The sequence below is a fragment of the Erythrolamprus reginae genome, chromosome 1 (genome assembly GCF_031021105.1).
Source record: "Erythrolamprus reginae isolate rEryReg1 chromosome 1, rEryReg1.hap1, whole genome shotgun sequence".
In the NCBI taxonomy this organism is placed as follows: Eukaryota; Metazoa; Chordata; class Lepidosauria; order Squamata; family Dipsadidae; genus Erythrolamprus; species Erythrolamprus reginae.
In genome coordinates, this window is record NC_091950.1 from 261922593 (window position 1) to 261946658 (window position 24066).

Here is a 24066-nt window from a genome sequence, read left to right on the forward strand (position 1 = left end):
TCCAGGAAGTGATCACCTTGGCATCCTTAGCAACCTGCCGGTGACGTCAAAGCTCCGCCCCCAGAATCCCTTCATGGGAGGGATTCCCCATTCGGGTTTGAGTTCAGGTTCGGTTCGGGTTCGGCCGAATTTTGCGTAAAATTTGGCCAAATTTGCTGAACCTGAACACCATTGGGTTCGCCCATCACCAGTATTGAGCATATTAACACTAAGAGGCCATTTCCTTGGTTCACCCTCAGACAGCGAAGGCAAGTTGACAGTTATCATAGGGCCTAATATAAAAATGGACCCACCACCAGTTATTCTGTCATAATGAATCACTAGACTGCCCACGAAATAACTATGTTTTATTTTTAGGTAATGGCGTTCTTCTTCCACCACTTCCTGCCTGCTTTTTATAGAACATTATCGATGCACTTTAAGTTCTGAAGAATCTCTACCATTTTTTTTAATTTTAAAAGGTGACTATGGAAACAGACAAATAGCAGTGACAGTTGTCATTTTGAAGCGAGTCATAATCTCAGAGGTTACAGATTAATTTTAGCACCAGCTATCAATAGGCTTCCTTTTCTTGCCAGCTACTTGCATAATTGAAGCATTTCTGGGTTTTTTTCCCCAATTCAAACAGCTTAGGGCTGTTAATTATATACATCTGAAGTAGAAGTACCCAATTAAAGACAAAAGAGTACATCCTGTGGTGGGTTTGCTTTTTCCAAAGTGCTTACAACTGTGTGGAGAACACATTTTTAAACAGATCCTGTATTCAGCCCCCTAACCTCACTTCATTGTGTTCAAGATGCTCTGCGAATCCTCAGAAACAACTATGAGGGTAGGAAGCTTAAGGAGGATCTTTTTAGGATGGGGTGTATTGATACCTGCCTGACCATGTGAGTCATCAGCCAGTGAAACAGGCTGCCACATGAAATGATGAACCTGCCTGAGGTTTTCAGTCTGAGGCTGAATGGTCATCTGTCAGAGATACTCCAATGGATTTTGAGTAGAAGGCCTTCTAAGCTTCCTTCCAACTCTATTATTCTGTCTATGAATCTCTTTAAGTCGAAGGCGCTATTACGTATAGTCTTGTAAGTGTGCAATCACAAGTCTTGTCAATATGATCAAATCGAACACACTATCACAAAATAGAAATGAACAGCTATTGGTGTACTCATGTGAAAGAATGGAAAAAATTCAGAACTGAAACTGTAGGTGAGCCTAAAGCAGTCCTTCTCAAATAATGGGGCACGCCTCCCTGGCGGGGGCACAGAAAAATACCAGGGGGTACTTGTGACCCCGGGGAACATGCATGGTCCCTATCGATCAATTCCCCAAGACGGGGAGTGTTTTCCCAGTTGCACGCTGCTCTGAGCCCGGAAGAGAAGGTGGCCAGGCGGTGCGGGACAGCTGCGTGGGTTCTTCTTGTTCTCGGTGGGCATCGCAATAGCCATGAGCGACGTAATGAACCTGCTGCTAGACAAGGAGAAGTACCCTCTGCAGCTGGGTAAAAGCTTCGAATGCACACTAAAGCCTCCTTCCACACCATTCACTGTGAGTGCCCGGCAGAGGAGGGCCAGGCGGGTGACCCAAAAACACCGGCTTGATTAAGCTGGCCTGTCCCCAGGTCAAAAGAGGGTCCTAATCCCAGTAGCTTATGCATGTCTAACCAAATACAGGCTGAGTTCAGTGTGACTTACACCCAGGTAAGTGGGTAGAGCAGTCTTCCCCAGCTAATAGTTTGCTTGCTGCTTATAATAAGTGAAATAATAAATATTAACATAAAAATTCCATTGGGGCCCAGATTAAGGAATTGGGGGGCATGTGAAATGTTTACTTCTTCCGGGGGGGGGGGGGCATAACATAAAATAATTGAGAAGCACTGGCCTAAAAGTAGTGTGTTAAATTATTAAAGTTTATAGCATAGCAGCAACTAAGAGCCATGGTACCCACTAAGTGAGAAACAGGGAACAAGGCTTTCGAGAAAAGATTGTGTGCTGAACACAAGGGCTAAACTAGGCTCATAGGTTGGGGACGTGGAGCTAAAAACATCTTTCTAAGGATCTGATCTGGAGTACATTGTTTTTGAAGTAACAGAAAGGCACTGTTGCTTGATATTACTTATATTTAACTTGTGTTATCACCCAAATATTATTACAATGCCACATGTATTTTCGTTTGTCTGCCTTCTACAGAAATCCAAACAGACTACTATTGTTTCCCAGAAGTAAAAACAAAAAACAAATCATGCAACTTGACAATGTAAAGACAAAGTGAATGACAAATGTGTTTGAACAGGAATAGAAACTCCTATTAAATAAAGTAGGTACTGGAACAGAAATATATCAGAGGGCATTTGATAAAAGTTACAAAGGGCTCTATTGCATCGGGCATATAGAAGAAATATGACGGAAAAAAGAAAGATTTTCCAGGTCCACATACCCCCCCCCCCCAGTGCTATGTATCCACATAGCCATGATATGTACTCTCCCTAAATAATTTTTTTTAAAAAAAACCCAAACTACTATTTTCTTCCTTGATCACATCATATGCCACAATTCTTCAAACTTGGCAATTTAAGATTTGTCAACTTCAACTCGAGAATTCTCCAGACAGCATAGCATAGATTGTTCTCCCAGTGCAGTGCTTCTCAATTATTTTCTGTTATTTTCCCCCCAGAAAAAAATAACATTTTGCACGTGCTATCCCCAACTTTCCACCAGGATGATTTTTTGCAATATTCAGCAGGTTTTCACTGAAAAAACCCTCAAGCGGCTTATCAGCATGATTGGGGTGTTTAAGTGACACCTTAATTTATTTGGCTTCATGCCAACATTTTTAGACACAGTAAACATACTGGTCTTTCTTTGGCTCCAACTGTAGTCACAGTGAATGAAGCTAAGCACTACATATACTTCATCGTATTTCCTCGTCTTAGCTTTCGGGAGACTTACATTTGTCTCTTTACCTCCATCTCTCTCCTCCTTTCTTTTCATCCCTGTTACCCTGTTTCCCCGATAGTAAGACACCCCCGATTGTAAGACGTATCGGGGGTTTCAGGGGGGTCGGCTAATATAAGCCATACCCCGAAAGTAAGACATATGTCTTACTTTCTGGGAAACACGGGGGTATTGCTGCCTCCCTCTCATCTAGCTGCGCGCTGCCTCCTGCCCACGTCCGCACCGTCCCCCTCTCCATACGTCGCCGCGTCTGCCACCTCTCTCTGATCTTAATGAGCGCCGCCTCCTGCCCACTTCCGTGCCACCCCCCTCTCCATACGTCACCGCGCCGTACCCTGCACTTGTCACTGCCGCCTCCTGCTTAAAATACGGTAATGCACACAGTATTAATCATACATCAGTAAAACATACACACTGGCATACTGGGGTATCATCTGCTGTTTTGTGGTGAATACAATACTGTTCAGGTTGTTAATAAATGTTAATTTTATGGTTAAAACAAAAAATTTGACAATTTTTTTTCCAATATAAGACATACCCCGAAAGTAAGACATAGTGGGGCTTTTGGGGATAAAAAGAAAGTAAGACACTGTCTTACTTTCGGGGAAACACGGTAAATATTTTTCCATGGTGTCTCTTAAGGGTTTGTTATCTGCACTTCATAACTCCTGCTCTGTGCTGTGTGCTATTGTTCGGTGCAAAAAAACCCTATTCCCTGTGTTTCCTGGGATCATGCCCCACTATTTGAGAAACCCTGTCCTAGTGAATTACAAAAATCCTTGAAGCCTCAAACAGCATTTTTGTTGTTCTTCTTTTAATTCCCAGATATAGTAAAGCTACTCCCACTGTCCTTGCCCTGACATTTCAACAGCACTTTAAAAAAAAAATAGCATACAAAAAAAAATAGCATACAAACTGAGCTGGTGTGCTCAGGCAGTAAGGATTGTTTATTATAGAAGCTTTATTTAATATGGGTTTTACTGTATACTTCTTTGGGCAGAAAAGAAATGTAGGAAATAAATTCCATTTGGTGTTTATTTGTTGAGATGGTCATGAGTAAGATTTATGGTTGAGTGCCATGTAAAATGTTCCATAAAACACCTGTTGTGCTTTTATTTTCTTTCAAGGGCAGAAGGAATTCTCCCAGAAAAGACAAGTGTATCAATTCCATGTCATCAAAACCCTTATCACATAAGGATAGAGATGAGATCCTCCATTGCACTACACATTAATGTAAGTCTATAGAGGTAAAAACAATGATACTTATTTCAGTAAAATTGGGTAGTAATAAGAAACAAGTCTGAAGGGGCTATCGCTCTCAGGTTTTCCTTGTGGGTTTCCCTAAGCATTTGTTGACACCGTGAGAACTAGATAAACCATTCATCTGAACCAAAATGATTCATTTTATGACATGAACTGAAGCTGCAGGAAAGAACAAATTGATGGGTGGATGTTCCTCAGTGGTATCTAGGATGGAATTTAAAAGATAAAGGTTTCCCTGTCAGTCTATGGAACTATGGCATAATGTACAACTCCATTTCATGGCCAAGGGAGTCAACATTGTTTGAAAACACTTCCATGGTCATGTGGCCAGCATGGCTATACACCAAAGGCCCATAGAACAATTTGCATGCTTTTGAACTGCTAGGTGGCCAGGAGCTGGTGTAATTAATGAGAGTTCACCCTGTTGCATGGTGCTTAGTTCTCAAACCCAGGCTGTCAGTTCTCCAGCCCACAAGTTCAGCGACTTTAACTACCTAACCATCATGCTCTCTAGGACAGTATTTATTGAATGGGAATTGGCTAGCTAAATTGGAATATACCGTGTTTCCCCGATAGTAAGACCCCCCCGATTGTAAGACATATGGGGGTTTTCAGGGGGGTTGGCTAATATAAGCCATACCCCGAAAGTAAGACATATGTCTTACTTTCGGGGAAACACGGGGGTATTGCGGGGGGGGAGCCCGATGACTTCGGGAAGACCCAGGCAGCGCGGCAGCAGCCCTGGCGGCGGTTCCCTCGGCCCCAGCGCCGTCCTTCGCTTTGCAAAGAGTTCGCGGCGCTGGCGAGGGAGCTGCGCGCCCAGGAGAATCTCCCTTAGGCAGCCTGGTGCCAGCTGGCGGTGGCGCGCTGCGTAAGGGAGACTCTCCTGGGCGCGCAGCTCCCTCGCCAGTGCCGCGAACTGCTCCGCCGCTTCAGCCAGGGCCGCCGCCTGGCCCACCGGGTGGCCCAAGCTGGCGGTGGAGCAAATGAGGGAAAGCTCCGTCGGGGATGCGCGCAGGAGGGAGCGGGGTGGGTTGAGCGTAGAGGGGCAGGGCTACCGCTAGGCCGGCCCGGTCGGCTCCGGCTCCACGGGGGCGGTGGGCAGAATGGCGGGGCGGGACGGCTCTTTCGAACAGGTCGAGCGGCACCTCCCGGGGGCGCCGCTGCCTGAAGGGCAGGTCGCCGGGCGGAGACGTTGCCAACAGCCACGCAGTCCCCATCAGCAGCAGCATGCATTCCCCGCACGGCGTTCATCCCAGCTGCCTCCGTGGCGCAGGCACCGCCTCTTCATGGAAACCCCCGAGCCGGCTTCGGAGGAGCAGCCGCGCGCATGCCGAGCCTTGTGGAGAGCTCCGAGCGGCCGGCAGTGGCCTGTCCTGGTGGCCTGCTTGACCTGCTGCACTTTGCTCGGCTGCACTTTGTTCGGCTGGAGCTGCGCCCTCCTTTGCCCGCCTCCTTTCCGGCAGCTCCCCGCGCGCCCTTCGCCTCGCCGCGGCGAGGCAAAGGGGATGGGTGCGTGGGGAGCTGCCAGAAAGGAGGCGGGCGAAGCGGCGGCCCTGGCCGAAGTGGCGGAGCAGTTCGCGGCGCTGGCGAGGGAGCTGCGCGCCCAGGAGAGTCTCCCTTACGCAGCACGCCACCGCCAGCTGGCACCAGGCTGCGTAAGGGAGATTCTCCTGGGCGCGCAGCTCCCTCGCCAGCGCCGCGAACTGGTCCGCCGCTTCGGCCAGGGCCGCCGCTTCGGCCACCTCCTTTCTCGCAGCTCCCCACGCGCCCATCCCCTTCGCCTCGCCGCGGCCGCCCGCCCTCTTTCGCCCAGCGCCGCTTGAAAGGACCCCCCCCTTGGCTTCTGCTGAGGGTGGGGGGGTCCGGACGCCCCCTTCTCCGGCTCTCCGGCATATCTCAGAAGCCAAGGGGGGGGGGTCCTTTCAAGCGACGTTGGGCGAAAGGGCGGGCGGCCAGCAGCAGAAGGCGAGAGGTGCCTCCTTCTCCGGCTCTCCGGCAGATCGAGCGCGCGAAGAGGCACCTCTCACCTTCCGCCGCTGCTGGCCGCCCTCTTTCGCCCAGCGTTGCTTCGGAAGCCGCCGAATGCCGTCAGGGGGGCGCTTGGTGACCGCCTCTCCGTTCGCCAAGTGCCGCTCGCCAAGCACCCCCCTGACGGCGTTCGGCGGCTTCCGAAGCGACGCTGGGTGAAAGAGGGCGGCCAGCAGCGGCGGAAGGTGAGAGGTGCCTCTTCGATATGCCGGAGAGCCGGAGAAGGGGGCACCTCTCGCCTTCTGCTGCTGGCCGCCCGCCCTCTTTCGCCCAGCGCCGCTTGAAAGGACCCCCCTCCCTTGGCTTCTGCTGGGGGTGGGGGGGTCCGGACGCCCCCTTCTCCGGCTCTCCGGCATATCGCAGAAGCCAAGGGGGGGGTCCTTTCAAGCGGCGCTGGGCGAAAGAGGGCGGGCGGCCAGCAGCGGCGGAAGGTGAGAGGTGCCACTTCGCGCGCTCGATCTGCCAGAGAAGGAGAAAGAAAGAGGTCGGGTTGTGTGAAAGAGGCCGGGGTTGGGGGAAGGGGAGACGTAAGATGTGTTGTTTTTTTTTTTTTGCAACGCCGCTCAAAAGGTGCCTTGGCTGGAAGAGTAGCTGGTTTCCAGGGCATAAACTGGCTCGCTTCCGGGGATGGTAATGTAAGACATACCCCGAAAGTAAGACATAGTGGGGCTTTTGGGGGTAAAAAGAAAGTAAGACATGGCCTTACTATCGGGGAAACACGGTACACATTAAAGCAAGTGTGGGCAATTAATATTCCTAAGGGAGCACATAAGAAACTGGCATTGTTGTGGAGGACTTCCACCTGCCCACAGTCCACTCCCTAGCTAGCACCACCACGGATCTAACCCCGACAGATGTGGTCCACAGGTTGTAAATGCACAGGTCTGCATTACAGCAACTTGGATAAAGGAAAATATAGTATTGTAGAATCCTTGAGTTCTATACTGGTTTTAGATGCATTCCTAGAAGAAGTGTGGCGTATTAATCGGAAATCAATTATGTTAAGCTTGCATAAATATTTTTGGAAGTGCAGTTCCAGCGCCATTGACTTTTCAAAACTCAGAGTAATTGCCTACCGGCTTCAAAGGAAGAGTGGGATGTAAACTGAGAGTTAATAAGGTATCCTGAATCCCTTCTCTATCACTCTGCCTACTCTTGTCTAAGAGATTGTTAAGAGAAGGAAGGCTGCTTCTTTCTCCCTTTCTTCTTCAGATACACACTCATAAAAGAATGTGGATGTTGCACTTTGCCTACCCCTATGTAGAGATGTAGGTCATGTGGAGGTTGTGTGCAGCAAACTGCCTACCTCTAACAGACCTCTCATGCCTACATGATCTCACCCAATTCACATAGCCAGAATGATTTAGGACATTATCCCGGACTGGTACGTGATCTCATCTAGGTTGTATGTATCAACAAGGATGTTCTTAAGGATTTGCAGGGAGAATTCACCAATGAAAATGCTGTTGCTCTTTTCTACATTTTGCTACTCGGAAAACTGTATAAAAAGCAAAAAAACACTGCAAAGGCAGTCAGACATCTTAACATCCAGCAATGACTTGTATCTAACTCCATCACCCATATAAATCCTGTAAATAAATCTCTCTATTCCAGTTTTCAGATCTGCTTCATTACTACCTGGATGAAATTTCTATACTCAAGAATGTTCCCATTTGTATTCTTCTTGAATTATTCCATTTCCAGGAAGAGCTATGTAATCTAGTTCATTAATTTAAATCATCCTTCAGTATGGCTCAACTTGACTGTGACTATTAATCTCCCCTGAAACAAGACTGAACAGTGATTTACCTATGGTAAATCTTATCACAATTTTAGAATAGTTGTTTGTATTTTCATGCTGGAATTCAAGATCTAGAACAGCGGTCCCCAAATTATGGCCCGCGGGATGGATGCGGCCCACTGAGGCAATTTACCCAGCCCGCGGGTGACTTCCAGTGCCATTAATAGTCCGTTGCTGGGAGGGCAGGGACCACGTCAGTTGGGAGATTGCTGTCGGGGCACCAGGGGCCTGCTGACATCAAGCCCTGGGCCTGCCAGCAAAGCCGGCCACCCAGGGAAGCAGTGCACTTTTCAAATGTGCGCTTTTCAAATACGCTGCTTCCCCAGGCAGCCAGCTTTGCTCGGCGCTGCCGGGCTTGACATCAGCGGGCCCCTGCTGCCACGACAGCAACCCCCTAACCGCCGTGCTCGCCTTGTGCCATGGGGGCAGCCATTTGCAAGCTTGGAGAGGGTGACACACGGCGTTAGGGCTGCTTCTAGGCTGGTCCCTCCAGTTAAATAAAACAAAGCAAGCCAGCGGGGGGAGGGGACAGACTCCAGGGAAGCCTTTCCTCCCCTCCCCCTTTGTGCCTTTTCGGCTGGGGAGCGAGAAAAGCAGAGACGGGCAAAAGATGGATGTGCATGCTCAGTTCCCTTTGGAAGCTAACGTGCTGCCAGAACAGCACCGCCTGCAGAGGGAGCCCCCTGGTGGTCAGCTATGGCCACAGCAGCCCTCCTTGCGAGCTGGAGGCAAGAGAGATGCGCCTTTGCCCGTTCCTGCTGAGAGGGAAAGCGAACGGCTCTGCTGTGTTGAGAAAGGGAGGGAGGGAGGAAGAGAGAGAGAAAAAGAGGGTGGAAGAAAGAGGGAGAGAGAAAGGGAGGGAAGGAAGGGAGGGAAAGAAAAAGAAAGAGAAGTGACTCTTGATTTAAGCATATGGCAAAAAGCACTCAAGTAATAACAGAAAAAAAAACCCAGCCCTCATCTGTTTTTGTAAATGGTTCAAGAGTTCACACACACACACACACGGGGAGACAGGGATTGAAAAAGAGAGAAGTGAGAGAGGGAAGGAATGAGAGAAAAAGGGAGGAAGAGGGAGAAATGAGAAACAAATGAGAGAGAAAAGGGGGAGAGACAGGAAAGATACCCAGAAATGAGAACAGTGGTAGAGATTTGGGATGATTATTAAATATGGATTGACTATGGAATATTGGTAAAATATATATTTAAGTGTTGTTTAATATTAGGATGTATTAATTCGTAAAATTGGATTAGAATTTTAGAACTATAGAATTACATAGGTAAAATTAATTGAAGATACATATGATAAACAAGGAGTTTATGATATGTACTGTATGATTTTATAAGTTTGCATTATGCACTTAAAATGTACTTGGAAATGTAGAAGATTGATGAAAATTAATAATAGTAAATGCTAAGTGCCTGAAAATTAATTGAGCTTGGAAATATTGAATGAAATTATAGAAAAGTATAATTTATGGAAATATATTAATTGATGCATTATTTTTCTATTGGTATTTTACTTTTTCATAGGTTTTTTTTATAGTCCGGCCCTCCAACAGTCTGAGGGACAGTGAACTGGCCCCCTGATCTAGAGGCTACAGAAGAAATGAGGAATGTATTTTCGGAACTTCCAATTTGCCAATTAAGCCGTGGGGGTTTTTTGTTTTTGGGTTTTGTTTTGTACTCTTGGGCTTCAGGAAGCTTCCCTGAAGTCTTCAGAATATGAAAAACAGCACAACAAACTGGAAGTCCATTTTTCTGGACTTCTGGTTTGCCCATTGGGCTGTTTTTCACACTGGGGCCTCAGGGAAGCTTCCTTGAAGCCTCCGGAGGGCAAAACGCCCATCCCCAAGGCTGAAAAACAGCTGGCCAGCTGCTGGAGCTAACATAGGGCAATGCCTCACATGCCACAGTTTCGCCATCACTGTTCTGTATCGTCTATAGCTCATCATCCATATCATCATTTATAGTATATCTCATCTTTTAATTTGCAATAAAGTTTCCACCTAACTATGTGGAGTCCTTGAAATTGTTGCTTCTAAATCAATAATGAGTGTGTGGTAGGGGGTTGGGGGTTGAGCATCTGAAAAATTAAGCTATTGCCTGCATGATGTCTGGCACTAGCACTCCTTCCTTCTAAATTAACATTGAGGCAAAAGAAATACATGGAATTAGAAAGCTTAATAAAGCATATACAAAGTGTTTCCTCTGTGATTCTTTCATGGCAATGACATTCTACTTCAAAGCAATTTATTGAAACCTGGTCATGCATGCTGACGACAGACTGAGTCATATCTCAAGCTGTATTCATGAGGCCATATTCTTTTAGCATGCGAGCTATGGAGTGTGAATGAAAACACATGACAATGTCCCAGCAAAGGGAAGCATGAATCAAATGAACAAAATGATTTCAAACGGAGGCAACAATCAAGGCATTCAGTCAGCAGACTAACCCTGGATCCTTTGATTCAGAGTGAAAAATGAGGTCCCCGTGTCTCACAGACATAGGACTTTACCTTTTATAATGTTACTACAATTTAAAATCTTCCAGCCATTTTGTGGGTTGAACTCAGCACAACAGAAACACCCTTTTCTTTGGCTCAACCAGATAACAATTCAAAATGATTTGTTGCCAAGCAAGAAATGATAATATGTGTTGCCACATAATCAGTTATATACCTAAAAAGTAGCCATCTTTCTTAGCATCAATTCTCCTCTAGGTTTAGATGTCAAGTCCACAGTTATCTGAATACAGTGGTACCTCTACCTAAGAACGCCTCTACTTAAGAACTTTTCTAGATAAGAACCGGGTGTTCAAGATTTTTTTTTCATCTTCTCAAGAGCCATTTTCTACTTAAGAACTGAGCCCGTAAAAATTTCCCAGGAAATTTGAGAGTGGCACGAATGCCCGGCCAGTTTTCTGCCATTCCCCCTTTAATCCCGGCCATCTCGGGCTTTTCTAGGCTGCTAGAGGAACCTTTCAGTGGCGCTTAAGGAGGCTTTGGCAGCCCTGAATGGAGCGTTTTCCTTTCTCTGGCCACTTGGAGAGGGAATAAATCACTTCGCTGTGGTGACTCCCTCACGCTGCCTCCCCTATACCTGATGCAAGGTTGCCTCCAAGAGCATATGGACTTGAAAAGGCAAAAGGGGGTGCTTCGCCCTTTTGCCAGATCAACTCGGCTTCAGCCAAACTGAGGAGTCATCACAGTGAAGGAAAGGCGCCAGCTACAAAGCAAGCAAATGAGAGAAGAGGGAAGCCCTTCAACATGGGAAGGAGGAGGAAGCAGGTGGCGGCAGCAGCAGCAGCCTTTTGGTCAAAGGAGCGGGAGGTTCCCCCCTCTCGCCCGCCTGGGTTTCTCTCTCTGGCGCAGTGTATGGGAGGCAGTCTCATGCCGGGTGTATGGGAGTCATGTGCTCCTCCTTGCCGCCTCAGAGTCCCTCTTTTCTTTTTAAGCCTTAAAGTTTTGAATTTTTTTGATTCACCTCACCTCACCTTCTTCCTTTGGCAGCGACTGTCCTCTTCTTCCTCCTCCCCCTCCCACCCAAATTCCGAGCTTTTATTTCTTTTCTAATGAGTTTGCACACATTGTTTGCTTTTACATTGATTCCTATGGGAAAAATTGCTTCTACTTACAAACTTTTCTACTTAAGAACCTGATCACAGAAAGAATCATGTTCTTAAGTAGAGGTACCACTGTACTGGAAAGGCAATAATGTCCACATGATTCTACAGGAGATATTCATAAATCTTTGACTTTGCCCCTTCCATGTTTTTCCCCTACCTGTTACAAATTGGGAAATGGAGCAAATGGAGCTGTGGTGGTGCAGTGTTTAGAATGCAGTATTGCAAACTAATACATCTGACTTCAGTTTGGCAGTTCGATTCTCACCAAGTCAAGGTTGAACCATCCTTCCATCCTTCCAGGTTTGGTAAAATTAGGACCCAGATTATTGGGGACAATATGCTGACTCTGTAAACCATTTAGGGAAGACTATAAAGCACCGTGAAGGGGTATATAAGAGTAGGTATTGTTGCTGTTGCTATTATAGCCCAAGGTTTATCTCACCCGGTTCCACGGTTAATAAGAAGCAGTGCAAATGTGTACTAGAGTAGTACAATTAATCGTTAATTGGATTGTTATATTCATGAACATATCATATGCAGAACCATTATTTTCTGACAAAGTGGATATGAATTTCAGCTTCTGTTAACCTTCTATTTCCAATTGCAGATGACCCATTCAGTGCATTAATCTGTGGTCCTCATACACCTGCTTCTGTTATTATTTATTTCTCAGAATCAATGTCTGAATAGAGATATGAAAGAATCAACACACATATCAAACATACTAGATGAGAAGATGAAAAGAGAGAAGCCCCTGGTGTTTCTGATGTTTTCTAGTGCATTAAAATCTGTAGCCCTGTTTTCAGCCTGGATGGCCTCCTGCAGCACCCTGCCAGCAAAAATGTGGCATAGGGAGGTGCATGCAGCCTCCCCTTTCCCTGTTTGGGCTAGCAGGATGCTGAGGGAGGTGTCAGTCCCATCTCCCCACTGTACCCCACTGAGGAGAACTACAATGCTGATCTGACCCTCAAAGAAATCCAGTTTGACACCCCTGCACTATATCAATGCTTCAACCTATTTAAATTTGAGCAGAAAATTTGCCAAATCTAACCACAACGTGTGATGCAAGTCATCCCAAATCAACCTAAAACTCTGTAAGGAAGCAGTTGTACATTTAATTATATATTTAAAACTGATTCTGTAATACTGGGTACTATTACAGAACCTATTGAGACCTGCCAACTTCTCCATAATAAAATGCAAAAAGGAAAGGAAATGGAGAGCTATTTAGTTTAATGCTCACTAAAAGTTTCTGACTTTTCTCCAGAGTCTTCTCAAATTGCAGAATTATCTGCTCCGAATACATTTTTCTTTCAGCTAGAAATTTGGTCAAGGGATTTGGCTACCAATTGATTGACAGCTTCCTTCAAAATATTGTCTTAGGCTTTACTGAGGAATAATTAGAACTACCATACTCAGAAAAATAGATAATTATACTCTGAAATGTAAACAGAGAAATGCTGTTTTATCTTTGCTTCTCCTGAATTTTTCTTCTCTTTGGCTCAGATATGGTAGAATAACTACTGTCTGAATGTAGATGTATGTGTATGTCCATGATGACTGTATCTCGGTTCAGTGCACATTGATAAATAATGTTTAACTTCCCAATATAGAATTGAGTGACTGGCCCAAATTACTGTATTTTTCGGAGTATAAGACGCACTGGAGTATACGACACACCTTAGTTTTTGGAGAGGAAAATAGGAAAAAGCATCTGCTTACCAACTATTCATCTGGCTAGCATCCTTAGTCTGGTCAGCTTCAGCACATTATTTTATCCTTTGGTTAGGGCTTAAAAAAAAACTTTATTCAGAGAGAGTAACAATAAAAGAGCTTGCAAACCAGTAAAAGCTGGGAACATCATTAGCACCTGGAAAGAAATACTCGGAGCAAGTAGACCAATGGAAAAAAGCCTGCAAAAACCTAGGGTTTGGAAAACATTCTTAGCGGAGAGTAACAATGAAAGAGCTTGCAAGCCAGTAGGAGCTGGAACATTGTTAGGGCTGGTTAGGACTGGCAAGAAACATTTGGAGCAAGTTATAAAGCAATGGGGAAAAAACTGCAAAAACTTAGGGTTTGGAAAACATTCTTAGCAGAGAGTAACAATGAAAGAGCTTGCAAGCCGGTAAGAGCTGGGAACATTATTAGCACCTGGTTAGGGCTGAAAAGAAACATTTGGACCAAGTAAAGCAATGAAAAAAACCCTACAAAGACAGAGTTGGAGAAACATTCTTAACAGAGAGTAACAATGAAAGAGCTTGCAAGGCAGTAGGAGCTGGAAACATTGTTAGGGCCGGTTAGGGCTGGCAAGAAACTTTTGGAGCAAGTTAGAGCAATGGAAAAAAAACTGCAAAGATTTAGGGCTTGGAAAACATTCTTTGCAGAGAGTAACAATGAAGAGGTTGCAAGTTGGTAAGAGCTGGGAATATTGTTAGCACCTGGTTAGGACTGGAAAGAAACTTATTTGGAGCAAGTTAGAGCAATGAAAAAACCCTGCAAAAACCTAGGGTTTGGAAAACATTTTTTGCAGAGAGTAACAATGAAAGAGCTTGCAAGCCATAAGAGCTGGGAACATCGTTAGCACCTGGCTCGAAAAAAATGAATTCAGAGCAAGTTAGAGCAATGAAAAAAACTACAAAGACTTAGGGGTTGGAAAACCTTCTTCGCACAGAGAAACAATGAAAGACCCTGCAAGATAAGAGCTGAGAAGATCATTAGCAGCTATTTAGGACTGGGAAAAAAGCTACATTCAAAGACACACCCAAATTATCAGCCTCTTTTGGGGAGGAAAAGGGTGCATGTTATACTCTGAAAAATACAGTAACCCAACATGTCCAGGCAAGGAAGGTCTAAAATTTGTGCTCCTTAGACTAACATCTTGCTGCTATACCACACTGGCACTTCCATTCATTCCCTGTGTTCTGGTTTCTGGTAGAACTTTAGTTATTAAAAATAACTCTTACTGAATGCAGTATTTCATAAACAAGGAAACTCCATTTTTATTCTCTTCACTTCCGTATTCAAAATGCAATACAGACTGGTACATTCCTTTTCTCACGTTATCTCTCTTAATTACATTCACATACATTCCTTCCAGCCTCCTCCGTCTCCCAAGATTTATGTACTTACAGCATGCTTCAAAAACAGCAGGAATGACTGCAAAATAACACAGAATGAACTTACTCGCTCTGGAGCAAAATGGAAACACATTTCATTTTAGAACTACAACATTGAAACTCCACCCTTCTTCCCCACTAGCCCCCTGATGTTCCAAATACATCACTCTAGTATTTAACCCATTAACCCCCTTAATATCTTTTCCCTAACACTTATTCTTTTTGTTTTTGGACCCTTCTGAATTGAGGATTGACCCCGCGAATGTCTGTTTCTTCCTCACTAGATTCTGGACTTATAGCAACATCCTGTGGCTGGCTTCCCACTTGTTCTAATACCTGTAACCCAGGGCCTACCACTAATTCATAAACACTATCTTTATCAGAGTCCTCAAGCTCTTCATCATCCTCCAACTGACCAGGAGTATGAACAACACCCTGTGGCTGTCCTTATCTGTGACTTAGTCTGCCCTGATTACAGAAACCTGGCTGGGTCCAGAGGTGGGTACTGGGAGGTTCCCAGGCACAAAGATGTCTGGTGCAAGATCCTGCTGGATAGTCACTGCTTTTCCAGTCTTCCTACTAACGGTACAAAATAACATTTTGACCTACTCTGTAATTCCTTGGCTGGGCTGACAGTGAAGTTATCCAGGCTTTCAGTTCACCTTCTCTAGCAGTGAAATCAGAGACAGCATGGTCAGCATGATAGCTATAAACCTATCCCAAGTCATCCAGAACCAACACATAACAGTTATATTTCTATTGGAACAGTGGCAAGATGGTCTATTTGGGGAAATATTTACTTTCATCCCTGAACATGATGATCAGATCACACTTTGGCTAACCTACCAGTATTATGGCATCGCTCTACATGGTAGGGAGACTGGATCTATTAGATCAGTCCACCCCTGAAAACTAGTAGACCCTAGTTGTTTGACCATTGTTCCAAGCTAGACCCCTTCCAAACAAAGTAATTGCAGGAAAACACTGCCAATGTAAGAAAGAGTAAAACAGAGGTTTTGCCAGAGAGATTAATGATCCTGTCTTATTAATCCTGAAAAGGAACAGAATCTGTATTTGTTTAGAATACAAAATGCTTTATGACTGGATGGATCTTTTCAATCAGCAAAACCGGACATGGATGCAGTTTTAAAAAAATCAGTTGGGTTGGATAAATTGCTGGGAGGCAGAAACTAAAAGGTGGGGGTGGCTGGGTGGGGCTACATTCAGTATATAAGACCCACCCACGTTTTCACCCTCTTTTGGAGGGTAAAATGGTGTGTCTCATACTCCAAAAAATATGGCACATTTCCCATATTACTTCAAATGATATGAGTACATCTCAAGGTTATCTTTTTATTTAAGCAAACTATCCTGACAAACTGTAGGAGCAGGATTAGGAGCATTCCCTACATATCTACCAGATCTAAGCTGAAAACATCCAGATGATGCTTATTTGACAGCCAAGAGTTCAGAATGGTGTCTATCTCACTGCTACTATTCAATGGCCCTCCCGAGGTTTCCAGCCCAGCTAAGGTAACTAAACCTTCTCCTAGGTTGTGAAAAGTGCAGAGCTGGTGCTGTGCAAGAAAGAAGTAAAATATATTTAAAGAGATATTTTTCTCTTTAACACAAATTAATACAAGGGTGGGCAGATATAGTTACTTTTGATGGTTATCGTTATTCAGTTCTAAGATGCTCGGAACTACAGATATTAACAATGGTTTCATTGTAAGAATAAATATATCTGCTCCCTGAAGCATGACTATAGTACACATCCATCCACATATTCCCTGTGATTCTCTCTTCAACAACGGATGTGTTTTCAGTGCTCATAAAAGAAAAAAAATTAACTGGTTTCCTCCCATCTCCTTTCTACTATACTACAGGCTAATTGCAAAACATTCAAAGGATGCTTAATCTATTCTGGAAGACGAATGTGATATATGGCCTCATTTACTACTGATTGCAATCTCTATGATAGATCTAGATATTGGTTAGTCTCCAAACAGAGAGAAATGCATAGCAATATAACATTCTTTTTAAAATGTAGGAATCATAAAAACTAAAGAAATAAAGGAAACAAAAATGTTTAAAAGCAAAACATGATTTCATTAAGATAAGATCTTAGAGAAATTAGTTATTAAAGATCCATCAGAAAACACTTGCATCTCAGCCAGTAATTTTAATTATTGTTGTTGTTACACTGTTTCGTGCACATTTATTCAGATACATTTTAAAGACGATCTTAGTTTAATTTCAGTTTGCATCATCAACAAAATTCTTAATGCAATGAATATTCACTTTTGTCTTAACTGCAGTGTTACTTGTACCATTATTTACTTAGATAGACCCTGCTGTGCCTCTCTAGATACATTTAAACCATTTACAGTATACAGTGTACTTAGCTGGATATAAGCTGCCCTGAATTCATGCTTAAAACTGTAGTGCCATGAATCTACTCAGAAACAAAGTTTCTGAATTAAATGGTCTTAAGTCTTCTTTATCTGGGACACAGTAGCTCAGTGGCTAAGATGCTGAGCTTGTCGATCAAAAGATCAGCAGTTCAGCAGTTTAAACCCCTAGTGCTGCGTAATGGGGTGAGCTCCCATTATTTGTCCCAGCTTCTGCCAACCTAGCAGTTTGAAAGCACATAAAAAATGCAAGTAGAAAAATAGGAATCACTTTTGGCGTTCCATGCATCTTTGGCATTTAGCCATGCGGCCACATGACTACAGAGATGTCTTCTGATAGAATTGGCTCTTCGGCTTTGAAATGGAGATGAGCACTGCCCCCTAGAGTCGGGAGTGACTAACACATATGTGCAAGGGCTACTTTATCTTTAAATATTCCTCTTTCACAATACAGTGATTCCTCGTCTTACAAATGCCTCGTCATACAAACTTTTCAAGATACAAACCCGGGGTTTAAGATTTTTTTGCCTCTTCTTACAAACAATTTTCACCTTACAAACCCACCGCCACCGCTGGGATGCCCCGCCTCCAGACTTCCGTTGCCAGTGAAGCACCCGTTTTTGCGCTGCTGGGATGCCCCTGAAGCTCCCCTCCATGGAAAACCCCACCTCTGGACTTCCGTGTTTTTGTGATGCTGCAGGGGAATCCCAGCAGCACAAAAACGGGTGCTTCGCTGGCAACGGAAGTCCGGAGGTGGGGTTTCCCAGCGAGGGGAGCCTCAGGGAAATCGCAGTATCGCAAAAACACAGAGGTCTGGAGGTGGGGTTTTGAGGACTTTGGTGTTTTTGCAATGCTGCGATTTAACTGATGCTCCCCTCGCTGGGAAACCTGACCTCCAGACTTCTGTTGCCAGAGAAGCACTGGCTGGGATTCCCCTACTGGGATTCCCCTTGCAGCATCACAAAAACACAGAAGTCCAGAGGTAGGGTTTCCTATGGAGGGGAACCTCAGGGGAATCCCAGCAGTGCAAAAACGGGCGCTTCGGCTGGCAAAAGGGCTTGCACGCATTAATCACTTTTCCATTGATTCCTATGGGAAACATTGTTTCATCTTACAAACTTTTCACCTTAAGAACCTCGTCCCGGAACCAATTAAATTTGTAAGAAAAGGTATCACTGTACTTGGAAATGATCATTCGATAAGAGTGAGGGCTGGTTCAACGAAGGGGGATAGGATGGGATTGGATCAGATGGGATTAGATGGGAGGAGAGAGGAGGCTACAGGACAGGACAGTAACAGAACAGAATACTTCATTAGTCAAGTGTTATTAGACACACAAGGAATTTGTTTCCCATGCTGCAGCTATAAACATTATGGGATGGCTTATTAGTGTGTTGGTTACCAACCAGGATAGCTTTAAAATTGGATTGGGGGGACAAAGTCTGGAGTGGCAACTAATAATTCAGTACAGAAAATCCATATTTTGATTACTAAGGGGAAAATAAAGCAATTACTTTCCTTTTCTCAAGCTATTAAGCCGTCCTTAAGCATGCTTCAAACATATGAAGTACTGTGGTACCTCTACCTAAGAACACCTCTGCTTACGAACTTTTCTAGATAAGAACTGGGTGTTCAAGATTTTTTTGCCTCTTCTCAAGAACCATTTTCCACTTAGAAACCCAAGCCTCCAAAACTGTAACCGGAAAAGGCAGGGAAAACCTCCATGGGGCCCCTCTAGGAATCTCCTGGGAGGAAACAGGGCCAGAAAAGGTGGGGAGAAGCCTCTATGGGGCCTCTCTAGGAATCTCCTGGGAAGAAACAGAGCTGGAAAAGGCAGTGAGAAGCCTCTGTGGGGCTTCTCTAGGAATCTCCTGGGAGAAAACAGGGCCTCCACCCTCCCTGTGGTTTCCCCAATCACACGCATTATTTGCTTTTAAATTGATTCCTATGGGAAAAATTGCTTCTTCTTACAAACTTTTCTACTTACAAACCTGGTCATGGAACGAATTAAGTTCGTAAATAGAGGTACCACTGTATAGACTAGACTAGGTAGGTCTTAGGTTTTATCTAACAATCAAGTTATTAAAATTAAAATGGGTGACCTTTTATTACCATAACCAAGCTGATCATGAAGGCCCAATAAAATCACTTCCAGGAATCCAGTTGCCTTGGGGAAAAAAGGATCCACCTTTATAGAATCAGAACAGGCCATGCCAGAACAAGTCAAAGCTTTTTAAATGGGGAATGACCAAGAGCCCTCAATGTGACTGTGGCACACTGGAACAAAGAGTAACACATTTAGGTCAAGAATATTTCCTAGGAAATTTCAAAGCACCTGGAATGATCTTATTGCAGCCACATCAGCAGCAGTCACCTTAGATATCAAATTATAACATCCCATTGTGACTATGTTGCCATATTATGGTGATTTTATCACAGTTTTATCATAATTTACTGGGACACAATGGGCGAGCTCCTGTTACTTATCCCAGCTCCTGCCCACCTAACAGTTCGAAAGCATGCAAATGCAAATAGATAAATAGGTACCATTTCAATGGGAAGGTAACAACGTTCCACGTCAGGGACGGATTCCCGTTTTTGCCACTACCAGTGCACTGGGCATGCAGTGCATACATGTCCAAGCATGTTTTTGCTTCTGCACATGCACAGGAAGCAAAATCTTGCGAGGAGACACATGCATGTATGAGATTTTGTGTGTATCCCATCATGAGATTTTGCTTCCTGCGCATGCACAGGAGCGAAAACACATTGGAATATGTGCAGACGTACTCAGGACACCTGAAGCTGCACATGCAGCTCAACTTTTAATACAGGTGCAATGTCCTTTATCACTACTATAGGAACCCGCTACTGTTCCACATGTGTATAGTCATGTTGGCCACATGACCATGGAAGCTTTTTGGACAATGCTGGCTCCTTCAGCTAGGAAATAGAGGTGGGCATTGCCCCCTAGAATTGGACACTTCTAGATGAGAAACCTTTACCTTTTTACCTTAATATAATATTTTATTATATTTTGTGGTGTGTGTGTATGTATGTACGTACATATGCAGGGGTGGGCAGTGGGCAGGATGGGGTAGAACGCAGCTCCACCAGCGGAAATGAAGCTGTGTGCCCAGCTCCAGCTGACTACCCCCCCTCCCATCCTCTTCCTCCTCCTTGGAAAGCAGCAGGGAGACCAGCACGGGCAGGAGTTGCAGGGGGCCCATTTCCTCCCCCCCCCCCCGTTTTCTCAACAGCTGATCGGCACCCATTCGCCTAGCTACCCAGCTTAAGGCAGGGGGCAACCCAGGAAGGAGAGCGCAGGAAACATGAAGCAAATTGTCAGCCCAGAGAGAGACACTGGTGAGGTTGTAAGTAGAGGACTTAACAGTTCACTTGAACAATGATGATTGTTGTGTTCATTTAAAGAAATACAGAAAATCGCTGATTGGTTAAGACGCGGCTAAGTTTAGGTTGCCGCCAAAAACAAACGGTTGTCAGTAAAAAAGCCCGCACTTAAGCGAAGGTATAAATAGGGCAACGGATTAGCCGTTGCCCTTGTTGGGAGTTGTTATTGAGAGGAACGGTTGATTGTTATATTCTGGAAATAAATAATGCTTTTGAACAAACAGAAGTCTCCAGTGCAGTGATTTAACAATGATCATTCAAGCCACTCCCACCTGGTCACATGACCATCAAAATAAGCCACACTTACAGTGTGGCAGTAAAAATTTGGCTGCCCATTACTGTACATATGTACCTACAAATATATACACATACATATTTCAAATTAGAAATTGAAATAGAATAACAGAGTTGGAAGGGACCTTCAAGGTCTTCTAGTCCAACTCCCTTCTTAGACAGGAAGGCTTACATCATTTCAAATAAATGGTTATCCAATATCTTCTTAAAAACTTCCAGTGTTGGAACATTCACAACTTCTGGAGGCAAGCTGTCCAAATGATTAAGTGTTCTAACTGTTGGGAAATTTCTCCTTAGTTGTAAGTTGCTTTTCTCCTTGACTAGTTTCCACCCATTGCTTCTTGCTCTTCTTGTACTTTGGAGAATAGCTTGACTCCCTGTTCTCTGTCGCAGCCCCTGAGATAGTGGAACACTGCTATCATGTCACATACATGTAGGGGTGGGTATGTGAGGACACCTATATGAATCTGTATATTTGATGATGCTTTATTTGAACATGTTTGTATGTATAAAATGTGTTTTATTAGTGTTGTATATCAGCTATTGCATGATCTCTGTAGATTCCATATGCTAAGTAAATAAATAAATAAATAAACAAATGTGTTGTTCAGAAATAAGAAAAAATATTCACAAGCACATCCTGGAGATGGGAAGCTGAGGCTGGCTTGACATCCTTGTCAAATAAGAAATCTAATTTGTGGCAAATATTGAATGGGCTTAATCCAAAGATGGTGTTATACGGTGTTGATGGTGCTGGATGGCGCACACAAGTGGATCTTTGTCAACTCAGAATATGCCACACATCACTCATGCTTTACATATCTTTGTTGGGGACTTTGGAATAATTATTGTTTTATTACTACTTGAATCCTTATTTCTTCAGAAAATAACTATAACAAACATAATGCAGTATCCAAAAGCACTCCGTTGTGAAATTCTATTGAATTTTGACATACCATTCAATTTAATATGAGGGAAAGAAACTTTTAGAGAATTTCTTAAATATATTATTATACATTTATTTATTTATTTATTTATTACATTTACATTTCTTTCACACACACACACACACACACACACACACACACAGAGCTTGCATTGATTTATAAAAGACGAGTGATAGACTGATTTGTTTTCATCATACAATAATTTCTTCAGATCTGAGGCCCATGCCCCCAAGGAACTTTTTGAGAGATATCCTTTGGGTCAATCTGATTGATTGAAATCCCCACAACATTGTATGAATTAAAATTGATTTGATCTTCCTTTTGCTGACAAGGCAAAGGCTGGAAGAACAAATTTCCTAAAAGAAAAGACACTGTGAAAACATTCCAAACTGAGGTGTCTCAGATATGAGCCCTCTTTATAGTAAAACCAAAATTCATTCTTGCACCTGTTTTTCTGAGTGATACAAAAGGGTAAATATCCCCCTTTTTTGGACAAGAAGCCAAATTTCCTTCTGTCTTTTATTTTGCTAATGGATGGATTCGGAACTTTGTTTCTTACTGCATGAGAACTCTCCCAAATAACTGACAGCCTCCTGCGAATCAGGGTCCCTACCCTAATTAACATTTTTTCAGACACTTGAAAATATAATAATAGAATGGTTAGTTGACAGGCTGCAAATCCTCTTGAATCATCTTTATTTAGAATGATTCTGGATCTCACATCTCAATTCCATTCATATAAAATCAAAATAGTGGGTAGCTGCAATTAAATGCTTTACTTATAAACCTGTCTGTTGCCCTAGGGGAAAAAAGACCAGAGTAAGCTAAATGGTGAGAGCCAGTTTGGTGTGATAGTTAAAACACCAGGCTACAAATTGAAAGACCATGAGTTGTAGGCCTGACTTAGGCACAAAGCCAAGTAGGTAAATTTCTTTCTTTCTTTCTTTCTTTCTTTCTTTCTTTCTTTCTTTCTTTCTTTCTTTCTTTCTTTCTTTCTTTCTTTCTTTCTTTCTTTCTTGGATTTGTGTGCCGCCCCTCTCCATAGACTCGGGGCGGCTAACAACAGTAATATAGACAGCATATAACAATCCAATATTAAAACAGTTAAAAACCCTTATTATAAAACCAAACATACATACAGACATACCATGCATAAAATTGTAAAGGCCTAGGGGGAAATGGTATCTCAGTTCCCCCATGCCTGGCGGCAGAGGTGGGTTTTAAGAAGCTTACGAAAGGCAAGGAGAGTGGGGGCAATTCTAATCTCTGGGGGGAGTTGGTTCCAGAGGGCCGGGACCGCCACAGAGAAGGCTCTTCCCCTGGGTCCCACCAAGCGACATTGTTTAGTTGACGGGACCCGGAGAAGACCCACTCTGTGGGACCTGACTGGTCGCTGGGATTCGTGCAGCAGAAGGCGGTCCCTGAGGTAATCTGGTCTGGTGCCATGAAGGGCTTTATAGGTCATAACCAACACTTTGAATTGTGACCGGAAACTGATCGGCAACCAATGCAGACTGCGGAGTGTTGGTGTAACATGGGCATATTTGGGAAAGCCCATGATTGCTCACCCAGCTGCATTCTGCACGACCTGAACTTTGAGCCAACCTCTCTCTCTTAGGCCTAGGAAGTATGCAATGGCAAACCACTGAAATCTTACTTAACTGCAGGGACTTATCCAAGCAGTACCACCATCCGCCCCACACATCCTAAAAAAACCTGAATGGTAGTCAGAATCCTGAGGAACCAGAGAAGAATGCAAGAAGTTGACTAATTTGTCTTCTGGTACATATTTGTCTGTGACAGGCAATGATCACCATGGCAACTATTTTGTGAGTATAGGTCTTCCTCAACCTATAGCCATCTGTTCAGCAACTGTTCAAAGTTATGATGGTGCTAAATACATAATGGTTATCACTGATCCCAGCATCCCTGTGGTCATATGTTTTTGACAAGGGCGCTTGGTATCTGGTTCACACTGACAACTAGTTGGAGTACCTTGTAATCACATGATCGCTGTATGAAATTTCCCTGACTTCCCAAGAAAGTTAATAGGAAGCTATTGGGGAAGCTTGCAAGTTGGCAAGGGAAAATCTTCCATATCTGTGCACACTCAGGACTTTTAATGTTTTTATACAGTAGTAGTTAGGTTAATCGCCATGAATATTAAACAAACCCATGGTTGTTAAGCAAAATCAATGATTTGTGATGGACATGGC